A 20,042-nucleotide genomic window follows, 5' to 3' on the forward strand; every position below is an offset into this window, starting at 1 on the left:
TCAGCCGCCGCCACCGGGGATGACGGAGGTTTAATTAATAGCGTTTAGCGTTACTGGACTTTTAGTGCATTTAGCGTGTATATCGTAGATTCGGTACGTGTAATGACCACCATTGGGGACCGATATAAAGCCGATGCAATAGCGAGGAACTTCTTTCTCGGCAGCGCAGTGTCTGTCTGAAACCGAGGTAACACCTGGTTGCTAACTGCCTCGGCTGTTTTCACCTTTGCTTCCTCGCGCCTACACGCCAACCACGAGTCTCTTTCTCTCTCTATCTCTCTCTCTCTTCCTCTCTCGGAGGCGGCATCCTCTCCCCGTTCTTCTAATTTACGCTCGCATCGAGGATCCATAAAAACGGGTAGTGCCGGTATGCGCGGCGGTGCGAACGTGAAATGCCGCGGCGAAAACGAAGGAGACACGAAAGTGCGTCCGTTAATGCGGCAATATCCGCGAAGATAAGGGGGTTAGCCGGCGCGATGGCGATTAACCTAGCGGAAAATCCCGAGAGAATGGTCAATCGTAAATTCCAGAAATGTGAGAAACGCGCTCTAATGGTTTCCCGCTCCGTCGTTTTTAAGTCAATGTCTCTTCGGAGGAGAAAGTCGGTCGTCTAATTTAATGACACGCCACATTTTAGACCTACATTACCGTTAATAGTGAAAGAAAAAAAATATGTTCGATAATAATATACACATTTCACAGATAATAAAATAGACAGTTGTTTGGAAGCTCCCATTGAATTAATTATTACACTGAAATTCAAATCATTTAATTCTATTTTCTGCGGGAACCAAGCGACTCATTATCGTTAATTTGTCACAAAGATGACAAATCAATCTCGAGACGCATTTTATCGCGAGAAGCTAAGAATGCATGGAAAAGCATAGAAATAATCAGACATCGGCATTTTAATGAACGAGACCGAAACTAAGGATAAATTATAATTTATCGATGGTCAAGATGAGCGGATGTACGACGATTTGTACGGACCAAAGCCGGTGTTTTCGAAAGATTTCCGTCGCGATCGGATATATCGCCGCGGTGTTGTTCGAGTTTCGTTCGAGTTAATCTCGAGAGGATGGCCTCATCCATCGCGGGTCGTTTGTCGGTAATTATGTTAAAGCGACACTTCTTTACTTCGGTAAGTCAACGGCCGCGAGATAAGCGGCACGAAATTGAAATATCCCGGCACTCTTCGGGGCCGCCCCCCTTATCTCTGGAATTCCACGTTTAACCGTAAGTGAGTCGTTCCATTCAACGCCCCACGCGGACCGATCTCTCACCTTTCTCTTTTATTTCAACCTGCGTCCGAATGTCCGCTCTCTATCATGACGTGTGCTTCCATTTCGTATTCATCGACTTAGTCGAAAATTGAAAAGAAAAAAAAAAAAAAGAAAGAATGCAAATAATATACGGAGAGTAAGCAAGCAAATGCGCTGCGTTCTCTCTTTTTAACATAAATTACTTTAATATAAAATTTCGTTGTTGAGATGCCGCATATTTCGCCAACCAGATAAGTATCCCACACGACTGCGAAAATAAAATACACAAATACGAATCGTCCGCGAGATCGAGAAGCGACGAAAACAATAACTAGTTCAGCCGACCGTAACCGTAGGCCATTAAGGCCCATATCATTCGGCGGTTTACGAGCAATTTGACGGAGGAGGGAGAATCACGCCCGTTGGGCCCGCTCCTCTCCTTTGTGCGACATTCCTGGCGTTCTGCCAGCGCCGAACGTGTCAGCGAAATCTGAAAGCAGCCGTAAAAACTCGCGTAAAGATTCGCCGGCGTAGCGTACGCGATGCGGCAAACGAGTATAGCTCTCGCCGTCGCCGTCGTAACAACCCCCCCCTTTAATCGATTCGCGGTTCACGCTCGTTTGCGCTGATGCCGGGCGACGTTCGAATTCCGGTCGCCCTCCTATCTCTCGGTATCAGGCCCTTCTCGTTTTCGACATAGCTTCGTATACTCACGGTATCCCGACACTTGGTGTGCTACCGTACTCTCTTTGGATTATCGCACGAGCGCAACGGCGATTGGCCATCTCGGCGGAGAATCGGAAAGTGCCGTGACTGCGCCATATGCGATATGTCGCAATTTCATCGACGCGCCCGGAAAATTGGAAATGGTTGGCACAGGTAATGTAATAACGTTTCTTTTATCTTCTCGGTGAACGGTAAAATGTGCACGTGAAAAGCAAAATTAAAGTTTCATTAGGATTAAAGCAAGAAGTAAAAATCGCTAAGAAAAATTGTGTACATCGACCTTTAGTAATTTAAGTAATACATTTTTAAATAATGCCTATTAAAATCAAAGCAAGATCTATTATAATGCTTCCAGTTTATATATCGCAATATTCTGAGCGATTTATTTCTCGAAATATTACTGTATTTGTAATTGTACTAGTATTTGATATGTAATAATTTTTCTATTTTTTTAATCTGCAGTTTATAAAATGTAAAAATAAATTCTGTGCGTTCTTTTACAATATAACATTTATTGCATCGGTATATATTAGTTATTCATACGCTTATGTAAATAATGTAATGTAGAAAAATTGTAGAAAAAAATATACGGAAAATATATTTAATTTTTATTATATATTTTTGAAATAATTTTTATCATATTATTAATAAATATTTTTCAATCGTGTATTCATATAATAACGATATTTACTAGTACTCTCAATCTCGCATAATTCATTCCTAACCTAACCTCGTCGCATATGAATTAAATATGATACATCTAAATAATTATAGACTCACCAGTCGTAGTCTCGCTGTTTTTTTGTTTTTTTTCTCGTCGCCTCTAATCCATTCATCTTTCCTATCCTAAAGTCCTTTGATTATCGATGATCGATGATCCATCGCACATGCAACTGAATCAGTCAATTGGGTAATCAATTATCATCACTCACGAAACTCGCGATACTTAAAATTCGACAACCGTACGATACTTTTTTCGACATTATCGATGCACACACATATTTACTCAGATATTAATCATTATGAAAATATAGGTGCCGAAAATCAAAGTCGCGATACTTGTAACGAAATTCACTTTACGCGCGACGATATACATACTTTCGATCGAATATCGATTACCGATATATTCACGACATTCGTGTAATTATAGTAATCGTCCGACACTCTTATTCGACACTCCCGACGATATTTATGCGCGCTGATCGATTCGAGACATTTATCACATTATTCATTATCACTCGCGACACTTAAAACACGCACATCCGCGAAGTACTTTGTCCGATATTTATTCTCGGCAGTCACGGCAATTCGCACGATGACCACTCGATGACGAACGCAAAAATGCGCGTTCATATTCGTGACGTCGTGACTGTCGTGATCGTTCGACAGTTGCCATTTGATACTCAGAAGACGCGCAGATGTGTGAGAGATTTATACGTCAATGGCTAATAGAGATAAAGAGACACAACATTCGAGACGAAGCTTCGACGGAATATATCGACGTACTCGTCTAGCACGGTAGACGGATAGACGCGATTTGTTGTATATAACGCGAGCTCGCGTCCGCCCCTCCCCTCCACTTCGAGAATCGTTCGGCGAGGCTCCATGTTTTTTGTCCAATAAAACGCTTCGCGATACCCGTGCTTTTGAAAAAAGTATGTTTACGTTTCGCATATCCTCGCGTCGAGTATGTTTATGTTTCGCGATATCCGTGCTTTTGAGAAAAGTATGTTTATGTTGCGTATATCCTCGCGTCGAGTACATTTCAGAAATAAAGTCGTCGCGACTCACGCAGTGATTAAATCTCGATCCCGGGATACTTATCTCTCGATATTAATATATTACAACGCCCGATATTTTTCTCGAAATCCACCTACGCGTAATGGCGGCCGTTCGATGACCGGCGAAAATGCGATTGTACTAACGGGGTTCACACGCTACTCGTCGAAGCGTTCGTCGAGGAAGAAAACTCGATAAGATGTGTGTTAAACATGATTTACGCACCGAGTAAATATCGATTACTATTATTCGCGAGATTTAATCTCGACGTAATCACGGCAATTACTTACCGCTCCCGGACACTCCCGAAATTCAACTGCTCGCGACGGTTACCGTTTGGCGACGCGCTAGAAGTTTTCAGGGATGCCAACGTCGCAATTTTTGTCGTCAAATTCAGGACGAAGCGTCTAGCTATTCGCGCGCGTTCACACTCATCGTCCGATATCGAATATTGATTCTTTTAAATTCAACATTTCCATAATTATCGTAATCGAAATAAATGTCCCATTTCTATTTTAGCAATAAAATTTTTACTCGGATCTCTCGTGTATTAATAAAATAAATAATATGCGATTAGACCAACGAAAAAAAATTTGCAGAAACTCGTACGTGATTGGCTTACCAGGAATGCGAGTCGCTCACAATTCAATTGCTTGCCGACTTTCTTATGATTTTATATTCGATGACGTGATACAACGACATGTTCATCGCGGTTCAAATTCAGACTCCTCCATCGATCGAAAGGTAATTACATTAAATAATATTGCGTGCTTTAATTCAGCTACATATATGCGCAATCAATTTATTATAGACGAATTATAGAGCGAAATATATATCTCGGGAGCGCGCACTCGATATACTATCTAGTTCAACCGATTTAGACCGATGTGGTAGACGCAGCTGTGCTTGTATATAGCGCGAGCTTGCGTCCTTCGACCAATTCCGAGAATCGTCCGAGCTGTTTTTTCCCGGTAATACGCTTCGCGCTCTGTGCACGTGTTACTTCTATATTCTTTGCTCCAACGAAATAATACGATAGTAATTTTTCTGTACCCGAATAAAGCATTATAGTAAAAATTCAATATAATTTTTCTCACATAGTATTGTTAATATAATTTTATAATTGTGGATTATACTAACCTATAAAAGAAATTACGCAATATTTTTATATTCAATAATATTATAATATATACATATATTGTTTAATTATTCAAATATTTTAATGCCCCAACAAATGCATAATCGTTAACAAGCAATAGAACAAATGCATAATTTATAATTTTTATAGTACTAGATATCTTAATATTACTTTATTCCAGGTTACAATAAATGTTTTAAAAGAGAATATATTTTTCATGTTGTATGTACTGTAAAATTTTCTCCGTGTATCTAATATAAAATAGTAATTACTCATCGATCGACAAAGTATTTATAACAGTCGCATCACGAATATTAAATATGTTGAAATATTACGGACAATTTTTTGACGATGACTCGGAAATCGTCCATTTTGTACATTCTTTCTGTATCGAAAATCGAAAGTGAATATATACATATACGCAGAAGTAAATATGCTGAAAATGTAATATCTAATCGCATATTGTTGTTTAAATTTGCGCGCGCGATCGTAAATAGAGTGCATTTTCGCGAGTTATTCATGTGTGGGTGAATCTTCTTTGTAAAATTTTAAGAAATAAATAGAAATTGGCATCGAGAGAATGACAAATATGTACGCGGCAGATGCGTGACAATTGGTGAGTAGTTTTTTAGTAGCAGAGAATAAAATTTTTAATGCAATATATATACAGGGTGCGGCATTTATAGTGACGCGGGCATATTTTTCGTAATATATACCTCTACAATTTCTCGATACACACACACATACACACGTACAAATCTTTCATTATTCTTTTTCTTACGTAATACATAAATTTATTTACAAAGTATTTTTTAAGCGCTAATTAGTCTGCACCATATAACATTATAACATCGCACCATTCTGATAATTATAATGACCGACATGACATCGGCATTCGAGTTCATAACATCGCGTGAGAAATCGCATGCGGTGATTTCATAAAAATAATCCTATTTAATAAGGAACTGGCTTTTGATCATTTGAAACGAGCGCCGGGGCACCGTGCGCGATACGTTTCTTTAACACGCGAGCAACAATAAATCAGCAATAAAATGTTGCAGAGTATCACCCCAGAGAGAATAACTAATTGCGAGCCGGCAATAATAATTACTCGCAGTACGTGAGTTATTACCGCGCGTTATTCCGATTATATACGGCGAATTATAACCGAGCGGGCAATACTTATCGCGACTGCCGGAATAATGTTGTACTTATTTAGTAACACTCGGTTACAGATTAACGCGCCCAGGATAATCCATTATTTATGCGTGATATGTCAGCGACACGTTTACGATTTTGACGCGGGAGGTTCAATTAACTCCCGGCTGCGTTAATGCGCCCCTTCCTTTTTTTTCCGTCATCCTCCGAGAGCGTTCGATCTTGATTACAAGTTTGCCCGCAGGTCCGCTTCGTCAATCGGTACAGACATCTTTATACATTGTATGGACGCTATATAATAAATACTTCATCTAACATGCATCGATGCACCGATGTATTTTTCTCGTTCACTGGCTCGACAACTATTTTTTATTTCGCTTTTTCGTATGTATGTGTGTGTATCTGTGAATGTGTATACATATATATTTAGCGCTGCTTTCTGTACGTTATTTTCACACGTATAAAATGAAAAAATGCGCTTTAATTTTTAAATATCGACGTTATCTTGTCTCGGATGAGAGATACGGCGCAACAAGACAGGACGAACGGGAGAGGGAGATGAAGTGAGGAAAGAAGGAGAAAATCCCTCGGGAGGAGACTGGCAGTGCGGCTCCTCGACCGCATTATGCGTACGAATGCAAATTCCCGTTCGCTTCGCTGCGGGCAGGCATTTATTTGTCACGCACTCGCAGCCGTATACAGCCGTGGACAGTATGGAACATACGCGATTCGCCGTCTCCGCGTCGTGCCTCACTCACAATCCCTCTTCCTCCACGGCCACCTCCGCGGCCACCTCCGCGTCGTCCTCCCTTTTCTCACTATCCCTATTCCCTCTCGCTTCCTTCTCCCTCGAATTTCCGAGCGACCTAGGCGACCGTGTACCCTGCCACAATTATCTGCCACCGTCATCTCGCGCGGGTACTTTTGTTCACGGATTGCATTGCCGCCGTCGCCGCATGCTGCTGTCGCTTGTACTTTTCTATTAATTATGCAGCCGTACGCGAGCAGGACCCTAACGATCTGACAGCGAACTACGGCGATTCGTGAGCCCGCACCGCGTTGTCCTCTCTACCTCTTTCTTCCTCGAGGAGGATGCTTTCTTTCTCTCTCTCTCTCTCTGTTTCTCTCTTTATCTCTGCAGAGAGATAGCGAAATGCTCGCGAGTACGCGAATCTGAAGAGAGCGCGCGTAATTTACAAGCGGTAAGTTTATTGTTACATGTGGAATCATGTACGCGCGTGATTTCGCGATTTATGCTCGCGATTTTTATACAGCAGTTTTAGATTAATTTTATTTAAGCTCCACGTCTCTGGCGTTCCCTCGTCAGGTCGAAATAAATTTTATATCAATAACAAAATTATTATGTTATTATAATTGATACATTCTTTAAAATAATCGTGAAAAGATGATTCAGAAAAAAGTTGCAAATTTTATTTTATAAAAAAATTTAGAAATTTTAGAAAAAAAATTTCTCTTTAATCTTTCTCGTGGCATACGACTTTATTCGAATAATAATCTCTACGCACAGTCTCTCTACTCGCATACATGCAAGAATTTTGATAAGAATCTCGTTAATTTCGACATGTCAATTATTGTGCTCGTCGCCGCAGGCTTGCAAGTGGCATAGCGGCAGTGAGGATAACGGCCAGCGTACACACACACGCAACGCCGAGAAACGCATTAGCGCGTAATCGCGTCCTAAGCAAAGCCGACACGTAGTCGTTGTACATCAGCGGGCTAGTGACATGCACATGAGTTAAGCGCAGGGCACGGCCGGCACAAACTTACAATGAGTTACGGCCATACCACTCGCACGCTCAGAGTGCGCGGATGCGCGTGATCGTACTACTCGCCGAGTACGCTCAGATTTCGATGCATTTTGCATAATTCCGAAACGACGTGCGAGATAAATGTCGCGAGATGCCATGCCGGACGGAAGGATGCAGAGACTGTTGAGCTACTCGCATGCATTCTCTAGCATGTGCATCGAAATAATGCAAACATATTATAATGCTACAAAAAAATATGAGATATTAAAATCGAAACTGGAATGCATATTTACTAATAAATTTCATAAATACAATAGATTTCATATACACTTGAAATAATTCCTTATTAATTTTTTTAAGATGGTTATTTTATCGCATAGTTAATTATTGCAAAAATTGATATTCATAATAAACATATTATTGTAACATGCCTGATTTATAATTAGAAATAGATCTCAGGCTATACTTATTATTTTTAATTGATCGAGATAATGGAATCGTTAATATAATGAAGCAAATGTGCCCAATTGTCATTGTAAAAAAAAACTTTTCGTGTTCCGCACATTTCACGATATCATCCTGGTGTGTGATCATTTTTATAAATATCGGATCTTGGTCTCGCATATGAACTCGCAGATTTGCAGTCCGTTCGGATAAGTGTTTTTCTTCCTCGCTTTCTAAGCTTCGCAGATCTTTTACTTTGACCGTTTTATCCATCGGTTAGCATTCCAACGGCGGTTGATGCGACCATTTCGTTCGCAATAATGAAACATTGAGAATGTAAACGACGGCATTAATTAAAAAATGAGTTGAACACCGCAAACGAGTCGATTTACAGTCCAAAACCTTCTCCGCATATTGATAGCATACCGACATATAAAAAATAAAACGCCTCTGATGAGGCTTCGGCCAAGAAATGTTTCGATAAAAAAAAAAAAATTAAATTGGAAATAATGAGATTACTTAAAAAAAAAAAAGAAAATGTATCGAAATCATCGATGAATACTGACACCACTTTAACTTGTAATGACAAAACGCGATTACATTATATTATTATTTTATATGTCCATAAAAATAACGGGAAAGAAATATGACCTGCGAATTCGCGAATTCCTGTTTGGATGATTGTCGAGGGGCTGCGTGTTATGCTCGTCGTGTGGAGCGAACCATGATAGCCAGTTTCTGAGGAAACGTCTCTCACGCGTCTTGTTTTTTTCCGGCTACCAGGCGAGTTCAGTACATACCCGGAGATGGATTTCTTTACGGCGGTATTTTTGTCTTTTTACGCGAAGCTGTAATAAAGATATCCAGGAAGTCAGTCGCTTCGTTATCTTTCCGCAGGTACAGTTACAGACTCGAGATTTGTAGTAACGGTTGCCGCGATAATGCTGATAATAATGACATCCGTGATGCGTGCGCGCGATGCGTTATACACGAAATGATCCCGTATGCAATTAAGTTTAAATTTCCAGCATGATTTTCCTATCAAGGAGTTGGAACAATAATTGAGAATTAACGTTTACTTACGTATAACACGTTACAAATTCAATATCGGCGTTAACAATGTAACGATAAATCACGGTAGCATATTGGATTAAAGGCCTCGGAATTCTTATTATCGCGTGCTCCCGTTTGACCTTCATCCATCGTAATCGCGGGGCACGCACGTCGACGCGGTACGATATACCTCAGCGGGTGCCCCGGGACAGAAATTAGGGCTAAATAAGTAGCGGCTACTAGGAAGACCGCGTTCCCTTAGCGAGAGCATGCAATTCATGAACACGAGCTCGAGGAGGGACTCGCGGAAGGAGTATGAGGCCCTTGGATGTGCGGCGGCCGCGAACGTTGCGCCCAGCGGGCCCGATGCGAGATTAGGGCATCCTTCAACGACGTATCGCCAGATACGTCCCCCTGATGACGGCGCGTGTTACGCGCGACAGCAACATTATGCCGGATCACAATATTTACAACTTCATATTTTAGAATCGTAAAAAGTAATCGAAAAAGTACGTTGGTTTTACTATTGTATGTCGTAATCGATATTTTAATTAACTAATTGCTCGTTGAAAAAATCAATGGCACTTATAATAAAACCCGAAAAAATATATAAAAACAGATTAAATTGAATTAAATTGAAATGTAAGTTTACAGAAAAATTGTCTACATCGTAATATCTATCTCGGTTCATTTCACGCGGATATTTGGATACCGGTGAACAAGCACGGGTCTGATCGAGAGGTATAACGACGACGAGCAGATAGAAGGGAAGAGAGGCCCGAGGGCGCGGGAACGAGAGAGCGGAAGCCGCGTGCCCCCGGCCGACAAAATGATCAAAAGGCAAATTTCATACATTATTTTCACTTTAATGCTACCGTATCGCAATTTATGGGAGGGCCGGGATTTATGCGGACGCGTATACGCACCACGGGGCCTAATCTTGAGAGCGGGCCCCACCGCGTAACCGGCAAACCGCCCTGTCCGCTTTCCGTCCATCCGTCCGGCCCCGTTTACTCGCGGGGGCTCGAGCGAGCGCACGCGCGCACCGCCACGTCGGGCCAGGATCGGGGAGCCCGGGGATCGTAAAGAACTTTGTATTAAAACGTTGTACGTCCGGGACCGTTTATGTCAACAACCTCTGAGTTGTGTGCGGAACGCCTCACGCCGCGCGCGATGTGGGCCTCTACTCACTCTCGTTGCAGCACACGGGGCCCCTGGGGCAACTCTCGACAGGGAGGGTGCTGTCGGATCGTTCTCTCGTACACCGCCGCCGCCGCCGCCGCCGCCGCGCGGCTACCTCGATCGTGATCTCTCGTGAATCGGTAGCGGGAGCGATCTCTACGGATGCGGGGCCCTCGAGAGTGTGCGATCGATTTGGGACCCGATATCCCACCGGGGCGCAACGTCATCTCATAATCCGATGGGACGCGTCTGTCTCGCGTTTCGCCACTGATCGCGAAGGGCCCATTTTAACGGCGCATCGCATCGATTAATTTAATAATAATAGTCTGGGTGTGATCATATGCACGCCATTTTCTCTGAACAGTACAACAAATGATTCAAACTGGACGCAGTATAATTTGATACTTTAAAGCAAAAGCTTAAAAACGTAATATTTCTTTCGGCGAAAGATCACGTTATATTTCTTTTTATAAACCTTAAACGTAAACTACCGGTGATATACAAGAAACAAGAAAGATAGTTGAACCGATTTTGCATCAGAAAATTCTGAAACCGCGGAGCAAAGTAGTACGCTCTCTTGGCTCTTTATGATTTCAAAAAACTGTTCGGGCCAGAAATTACCTCGTATATAACTTGTACTTATGTTTATGCGCGCGTTCCACGTATCCCTTAATACATCCAACGAAATTATCGAGCACGAGTTTCGCAGGCAGGTCCCTAAAGTACAGCTACGATCGTTAAAAGGAAACACCTCTCCGAGAACGCCGAATCGAGTCGCTATGGCGGCTGCTCATGGGTTCGGTCGTCCGGGTCATTACATCGGCCGATAATTAATGATGACCGCGGCATCCGCGCAAGCAGAAGATCGGAACAAGGCGGTTAGGGAACGAGAAAGAAGCGAAAGGAAGAAAGAAAGAAATGCGAGCGGAAGAGGCCCGGCGGCAACGGCAGCAGCAACTACGGTCATTCAAATAATATGCAAGTTCATAATTAATTTACCGTCACCTAAGAAATGTAGTAGGAAGAATGCATAATTAAGAAATTCTGGATGATACCGACGGAGTACGGAGTACAATGATACTGAGGAAGAAGAAAAAGCGGAAGAAGTGCAGCGAGAAATGTGTCGTGTCGCAATTTCGCGCGCAGAAGCGATGTCCATTGCCGTCCGAAGCGCGAAGCATCGCGGGAAATTAATGAGCACCCCGAAACGTTAAAAACTTGCCGAAGATCGGCGATCGGGACCCGGGCGAGCGCTATTATTGGCAATCGATCGGCGCTGATGGACAGGTATCGAGGTTCTTTCTCGCTGCGCTCGCCCCTCTTCCTTTTTTTTTATCCCTTGCTGCAGATGACGTGGAAGAAGATGAAGAAGAAGTGAAGAAGAATCAAGAGGAAAAAGGAACTGCGTGAGAAGGAGGAAGAGAAGGAGAAGAGGTAGCCGAGAAGAGAATCTTAACCACGCTCCCTCAGAATATGGTCGCAATTACTGCAGGAGATTAATGAGCCGATGCTCGCGCGATGCGAGTCTGCTCTACGAAGAGTCCTCCTCCTCGTCCTTACCATCCTCACCGTTCTCATGGAGAGAAGACGACTAATTAATTCCGCAAGACAGGCAACTCAAGTGTCTATTCTTCTTTTCTCTTGTTGTTAAGCGAGCGAGAAAGTCAGTAATTATAACGAGAGGTTTAGCACTAAGTCCCTTAATGTCATCGTTGCCCAATTATCTTGCCACTTTCGTGGAAGCGTTCGACATCGTTAATCACCAACATGTTCAACACGCGTGCTTTAATATTGCCACACGTGATGAAGATTTTAATATAATAAACTTCACCCAGCTTCATAAGGCGCGCATGATGCGCGTCAAACACCGCTATTGTTAATAAAAACTGGATTAAGTAATTTAATTATTGCTTTAGCTATTTAGATATTGAGTCAATTTTAGTCAACCATTAAAAATCAGAAAATTATCTTTCCTAACCACGAGAAAAGTAATCGCTGATTATATCGATGGCGTGATACAACGAACGTCAACTAATGAGCGAATGGTTGACGTAATGTTTCCTCTTCGGCGATACGGTCTATCTTACCGAAGGGTTTTCTTTGCCTCTGACCCTTCTAATTAGCCATCGTGTACCGCGCGCTGCGGATATCACAGACTACGAGGTAGGAAACCGGCCTCATGCGTGAGATGCTTAATATCGTGCTAGATGGGAGATCGAGATCGCCGAGCAATATTAATAATCTGTCGTTAGTCACTCCCTTTCATTAGTAAACGCACCGGACAGAGCTCGTTTTGGAAGCCGGGCCGGTGAACCGTCTAATTACCTCACCTCCACGCCAGCTAGAGGCAGGCTCGCCTAGAAGAGAAACCGACTGTGACAAACGTGCCGAGGAATCGTTCCTTTGTTCAGCCCTTAAAAAGGAACGGCCGCACAAAGAAATTTCGTCAAAGCGTCGAATCCGTGAGAAATCGAGCGTGTAAGATTAGGATAAATCAATTTGGTAACACATCACCATGGGGTCTATGCAAATATCGCTCAATCTTGTGCGAAAACAGAAACGCTTTGATTACAGATGTAAAGCGTGTTTCAATTTAAATATTAGTATATTTTAACTCATATGTAAATTAATTACATTATAAAATTACGTACTTTCACATTCAGTACATTATCGTGTTTAGATATACATATAGATACCTGAATATAATAAACGTGGACAATAGAGCGTTAAGAAGATTACGAGAAACTTTGCCCGCAACGGGTTTCTCGCGCGAATATTTAAATCCGCGGTAAGGAAGCTTTTATGGCGCCGGCGTAATTTTAGTATTCTCAGGCAACAGATGTTTCTTGTTTCATTCTACGTTTAACGTTCGCCCGGAATCTTACGGCGCGGCATGGCGCAGGAGAGAAAGAGGTAAGCAGCCCCCGCGGGCTTTAACTTAAAAGAGAGCTAATCCTAACTTCCCGGCGCATCCTCGTTGCGTGCGTACACGGCCGATCGCATACACGCACGCCGGCGAACACGGTGCGTACGAGCGAGCGAGCACATGCACGCACCTACGCCGCGCCGCATGCCCGCGTGCGCGCTCTTATCGTCGGAGGACAAACGCGCAACAGCACTACGTCACTGTATCACACGTGTAACAGGATGACACGAACAAAAAGGCGGAATCGACCATTATCGTATGTTAAACAATTCCTGGTTCCTCTCGTCGCTAGTCGTCGCTGCCGCTACAGAACAGCGGTTGCATGTATAAGAGCCGCATTGCCAGTACAACGGAGAAAAAAAAAAGAGAGAGAAAAGAGACGACAGACAGACAGAGAGGAAAGAGGCGAAGGGAGAAGGAGCTAGAACCGTTGCAGCATCTCTCCCTTCTGTCTCTTTTGTATATTACTCTATCTTTCTTCCTCTACCCTCCACGTATCTTTGCTTCTCTTTCTCTCTTTCTATCTCTCATTTTTCTCATTCCCTCTGTCTCTCTTGCTGAAACCTCGCCCGAAAAAAGCTATTAACCGATATCCATCTGAGGTCATACCTCCGTTCGCGCTTACGCATACAGACGTAAGGGCAACGCACGAATACACACACACACACACACACACACACACACACACACATACACGCATGGTGAATGTTTCTTGCATACGCGCGTTCCACGCTACGGTCCCGGGTGTGCAAAGGGTTTTGGGCGCTATCGCGCAATGCGGAATGGGTAATGCATCCTGTCCAAGCCTGGGGGCGCCAAATGAATTACAATATTTCATTCTCACGCCCGTACATACCCACCGACAGGGCATATTGGCGGGGCCTAATTGCATTTAACTCATTATTGGTTCAATCGTGCAACGTGAACGCGGGCCGAGAAAGACACGTTCTCGCCGTTACACGATCGCGTTTCTTTCTCGTTCTTTTTCTTCCATCGATCCCCGACAGTCCACCCAGTTACTCTTCTGCCCTTTCGCGCGGTATCCCTTCTCCCGCCCCTTCGATTCGTACAGACATTGCCTCGTTGTCGAGATTATTATTGTTTTGTTTTTCTCTTTGCGACGACGCGATCGTTTGACGTTAATGCAGCCACCGATCGTCCGAGGCCGGCCTCGAGAAATTCTGGGTAGCCGACCGGTCGCTCGCCAACTTGCACGCCGCACGTAGGACATATTGCTACCGAAACGAACGACCGCTGATAAGCGATCACCACCGCGGATGACGAATGAGAGAGTCCCTCCGCATAATTGCGACTCCTCGCGTACTTTGCAGATAAAGCACGCTGCTCGCTGCAGATTGCTCGCCCACCGAAACGTCCGGAATGTATTCGTGGATCTCGTCCCGCGTGAATCGAATAAAAATAAAACAATTAAATGCACGACTGCCCTTGCGATATACGCGTGTCTAGCGTCGCGACGTATTATATATATCGTACATTTTTTGTATTATATTCTTCGGTACATTTACGCGAAAGATTAAAAAATTATTCGCGAATTACAATAGCTAACTGTATATTCGTATCTCGAGATCGAGAGCCGCTACGCGATCGTGCGGTTACATGTGTTCCTCCCGATGCATCTTGTCATCCGGCGTACCCCGCGGTGACACGTGCGTGTCGGGCCGCTCCGCCGTTTCGCGATAGCGCATTAACCAAGACCGGAGATGATATTAGCGGAATAACTGCAAATATACAGCGGGGTAAATACACGCCATACACGGTCGACGGATTAGAGAACGTGGTGAGTGTGTTATCTGGCCGCGCGCCGCAAGAAAAGGCCACGGATTTTCTCTTAACTACAAGGAACACGGAGCCGTCATTCATCGGGGCCCCTATAGCCCCGACAGATTATTATAATTAGCTTCCTGTCGTGTATCCTTCCTCATTCTACCATCTCGTCCTTTTAGCCAGCCGTAACACTTAACACTCGTTACGACCAGGTGTACAAGCGCCGGCATTACGGCCTCCGAGTACACCACCGGCGCGAATTCTCCCCCTCCTTCCCTCCACCCTCATTCGACGTTAGCTCTCCCGCGTGCGGTATATCTCGTGTATATAGTATATCGCCCCCATCTCTCTCGCACTTGCTCGAGCCTCTAATTGATATAATCCACCGCGGTGTGGCTTCGTTACGCGGAATCTGGGGATTATATGGCTTTGCGCAATTAGTCGGCCCCTCTTAAGGGATGTTAATACACCGGTGGGGTGTACATTAAGATCTCCTCGCCGGATTTCCTTGCCCCCTCTCGCCGACCTTCCTCCGCCGCCCCCTGCGCCGTCCCCTTCCTCGCGCGGCCATTCCCTCTTGCCCTCTCATTCGAGCGCGTACCGCGCCGTATAGTAATCCGCGCGATATCTTAATCCTCAACGCGAAGCGCTCACTTTTAACTCGTGGAAGCTCGTTAGCCAGGTTGCGTACGGCTCGTGCTGCGAACATTCACGGTACAACGAAATTAATTTGCCGGCTCTTGCCGCGCGCCTACCCCCTTCTGGGCCACCCTTCTTGCTCGTTACTGGAAAGAATATCGCGCATAGTTACAGCAACGCCGAACCGGTTGTTGCGGAACGCTATTCTTATCGAGAGAGTTTGCGCGAAAATATGAGACCAATTCTGTCATCTTTCAGCCTCCTCGTGAATAATACAGCCGAGAATTCGATAGTTTAGATAGCCTGAAAGTCCCGATTAATTTACTCTGCTTCGCTCACAAGTTGTCACTTGAATGTTTGTTACAGCATTCAAATAATTATTAACACACAGTGTTAATTGAAAATATTTCAATTCGATTAAGAAACTCTACGTGCGAGAAAAATACTGGCTAATTAACTGAACTTAATTGCTTATCGAAAATGAAGCTTCCGATAGGCATTGTTTCATTATAAAGAGCTACGCTGAGAAAAGACATAGCTAAACAAAAAAAAAAAAAAAAAAAGGAAAAAAAGAAAAAACAAAATAAATTCGATATATAATAACATATCATTTACCTTTGTAAATAGCTTCTAATTGGTTGGCATAAAGCTTCAGATGACTGCACATAGAAATCACATTCATTTGCAGCGTTCGATCATGGAAGCCATTGGTCAGTTGCATGGCAACATTGTCGATTAAGGATACTATATCCTCTACTGAAAGATGAGAAGAAATAAAGTTTGGTCATCATTTACCTGATACGAGAAAGAAAAATTGTTACACAAACAAATTGTTACACACACATACATAAAATGTATCTACACGTATTCCTAATAAGTTTACATAAAAATATAACTATGTTTCTGGGTGAAACCATCATTTAAGGAGAATTCAAATTTTACTCGACAGGAAAATAAGTAACGAAAAATTTACCAGTCGTGATCCGCCCATCGACGGTCGGGTTGCGCTGATTAAGCTTAAGCGGCCGTGGTTTTTCAAGCTTCTTTATAGTCCTGGCTCTGTTCAACTGTGCGGTAGCCATATTACAATCTTGCAACAAGAATATTATATCAAATGCAATAATCAAACGCAATCCAAATTATGATATTATTTAAAATGCTGGAAAAAAATTAATATGTATATTAACGGATATATTATTCGAGAGAGAAAGAGAGGGTGAAAGATATTATTCTCTATTAATGTTATATTTAATATTATAGTACCATAAATCAGTATTTTCTATTTAATATGACATTGTATTATATGAAGATAAAGTATTATAGAGAACCTCTCTAAATTGAACTTTTGTTTTCGTGGAATTAATATCTCACGCTATGCCACAATCTTCCATAAACTCATTTTTTCCATACGGCACAATTCATTAATTAAGCAATAGGAGGATCCATGATGTCATTCGCTTCGTTCCAAAATCTTTGCTCGTGAAACATACCAATGCCAACAACGGTGAGTTACTTCGCTGAAACGATAAAAAAAAAAAAAAAGAAGGAGAAGAAGAAACTCTATATTCGTGTTATTCAATCCTCCTTTCTCAGTCTTCTCCGCACGGTCTCGAATCCCAGCATGATCGACACACTGACGTCCTTCTACCACGCGGGATTCTTGTTCCCGCGGGGTACCGTTAGACGACATGCACGTGAATGTACATTACCGGGCGACGTATCTACTGCTGATTGGAGATACCGATCGGATTGGATCGGTGTGGGTACGAAAGGTTCTGATGGAGCTCCAGGGTGACTGAAGTCACCGCGCCATCGTAAAGGCGTAGAGTTTCAAAGTCGATTGCGTGCACGCGGGCCCGCGCAGGAACTAAAATAAAAAGTCACGAATATTAAACGGCCGTTGCTTTCCGCGCAACCCGAGGCCATCGGAACAGAACCCCGACTCGTTGAAATTGAGCGGCCAGGACGATAATGACGCTTACGTGAGCGCGCGTCGACGTGTCCCTCGCGCGACATGGTGGTTTCGCAAGTGATTGGCCCTCGCGAAATTACCGGCAAGTTAAGCGCCATTTCAGCGAATAATTACGCCGGCTGCGCGGACGCATTCACGGAGAAACCGACGTGTGCCGCAGGAGGAGCAGTGATTCGAGCAATTCATAGGAATGTTGAGTTACGTCAGAGAAAAGAAGAGAGAGCGTACAGACATATAAATTAAGAATATAGAACACAGAAGCCGCAAACGCCGGTTCCTTTGATTTCGCAAGATTATCCCGATGCTCAGAGTTTGATTGAAAGTTTGATTGACGGCCATCTCGTCAATAAAACAGTTAGATCCATTTGCTACGATTATCAGTCATTTAATCTCGAGATTATATCAGATTTCAATTACATTTCAAACTTTTCGTTCGCCTCTTTGTCGCTCTTAACAGAGTGAAGAACAAACTTTGAGTAAAATCACGTCACACGTCGTTCGCAATACCGGGGTGATACTTTCATTGCATACTAATGGGAAAGAATAAAGTACGGAAGACGTAAAAAGGTATTGAAAAGCCGAGAGATTGAGTTAACGACCGACTAATGTTCAAGAGAAAAACGCGGTTTTACGCATACACATTTCAGCGATTTCTGGCAAAACTACGCGACACCTTGAAAAAAGCCCACATACCTCGCGATGCGGAGCCGTCGTACATGCACGCGCGCGCCTCTCGTCCTACCATTTCATCTCCCATGTAATAAACCGCGCATCTGCTTATGTAGATGAACATCGAATGCCAGCGTATAATATTAACAGCGCCTCTCTTCCCTCGGCTTCTTTGGCGTGTCGTTAGCCACGCTCGATGCTCACGAGTCGCATTCTAATTTTAAAATCGCATATACGGCAAAATTATTTATAATTTTTTCCACTATTACGTTGTCTTCTCGCAAATCTTACCGCCAAAAATTAGCTCGGTGAGATCGCGTACAATTCAAAGTCGATAGGTTTCGTAAACGCAAAGTATAAAAATATCAAACAAGAGAAAAATCCAACAGCTATCTAAAATATGCGTGAAAAATTAAACTATTTTTCAGATATATAGCAGAAATTCTTTTTTACATTGTATAAAATAATAGTTTGATATGCTAGACACGAATGACAGTTATTTATAAGAACACGATTACATAGTAGATTCTCTACCATCACACACGCCGGCTGCAGGAAAGGAGCATGTAATTTTTTTAGAAACCAGTTATCGAGCCGCGCGTCCAGGATGCCTTCTCGTCGAATTATCGGCCTGATTAGATGAATAGGCCTTGGATTCAGCTCGGCATGGCAAAAGTAACGTTGCAGATTCCTCGATATACATTATTTGTTTTTCCGCCCCGGAATAATTACACCGCGGCTTTAGCGAGATAGAGGTGCGCAACCAGTAGTTTATTGGTCCTCGATCGTCGTTATCGTTTCCATTCTTCACAAGCGCGGTATCTAGCATCGCTTCCCGCCATTTACTGTATTCCTCGAGCCCCCTCCCCTTTCCCCTGGTAATTATCCTTTCCGCCCCTCGTACCGGTCTCCCGCGCCCGACGGTTTCTCTCCTCTTCGTTACTCTCGTCGGCATCTCGCGTACCAATCGAATCCCGGCTTTTACCGTTAGGTTCGCCGCTGTAGGGAACGCGCGGCATGTGTGCCTACATGCGTGCACGGCTCTTTCGCATGCAGCACGCACGGGGAGGACGGTGCTGTATTGGCTCTCGCTTCTTATCGGACTTGGACGTAAAGCCCGCTTTCGAAAAGTGCGATCCAATAACGTCTCGTTTATAATCGCCGGGTATAATTTCTACGATGTATAAGCGCAGATTGTAATCTGCATTTAGCGGGCGTATTCGTGGCGAGGCTCTTATTACGATGGAATACGTTACGTACGATATATCTTTTGAATTACGATGCCATATACCCGCCAATCGCGTATAATTTACTCAGAGGTTTTCGACAATTATACGACCGATAAAATAAAACGTAACACAATAGATACAATTTTGAAATATCTCTGTCAAACTAATATAATATATATAATATATCAGAAAGGTTTACATCTAGAAAATTAAAAAAAATTTATAATACTTAGGTCGAAACTTAACACTTATCAATAATCATAGTACAACGTAATAAAAAAAATATCATAAATATTTATTTATAATAATTA

General features: G+C 43.1%; 1 protein-coding gene and 1 long non-coding RNA gene across 3 annotated transcripts in view; both read right to left on the reverse strand.

Annotated features, from left to right (window-relative positions):
• LOC115238244 (protein dachsous) overlaps window positions 1-20,042 on the reverse strand; it is a 310,168-nt gene that overhangs the window by 181,391 nt on the left and 108,735 nt on the right. The window lies entirely within an intron of this gene.
• Window positions 16,477-17,380, reverse strand: LOC115238245. 2 transcript variants are annotated; one of them, XR_003884474.1, is made up of 3 exons: window positions 17,125-17,380; window positions 16,835-17,020; window positions 16,477-16,617 (listed from the first exon to the last, which is right to left on the reverse strand). It is a non-coding gene; the product is annotated as an uncharacterized LOC115238245 (long non-coding RNA). The 2 variants fall into 2 exon arrangements; XR_003884473.1 differs by having other exon boundaries at window positions 17,190-17,374.

The sequence above is a fragment of the Formica exsecta genome, unplaced genomic scaffold (assembly GCF_003651465.1).
Source record: "Formica exsecta isolate Colony F162 unplaced genomic scaffold, ASM365146v1 scaffold33, whole genome shotgun sequence".
Classification (NCBI taxonomy): domain Eukaryota; kingdom Metazoa; phylum Arthropoda; class Insecta; order Hymenoptera; family Formicidae; genus Formica; species Formica exsecta.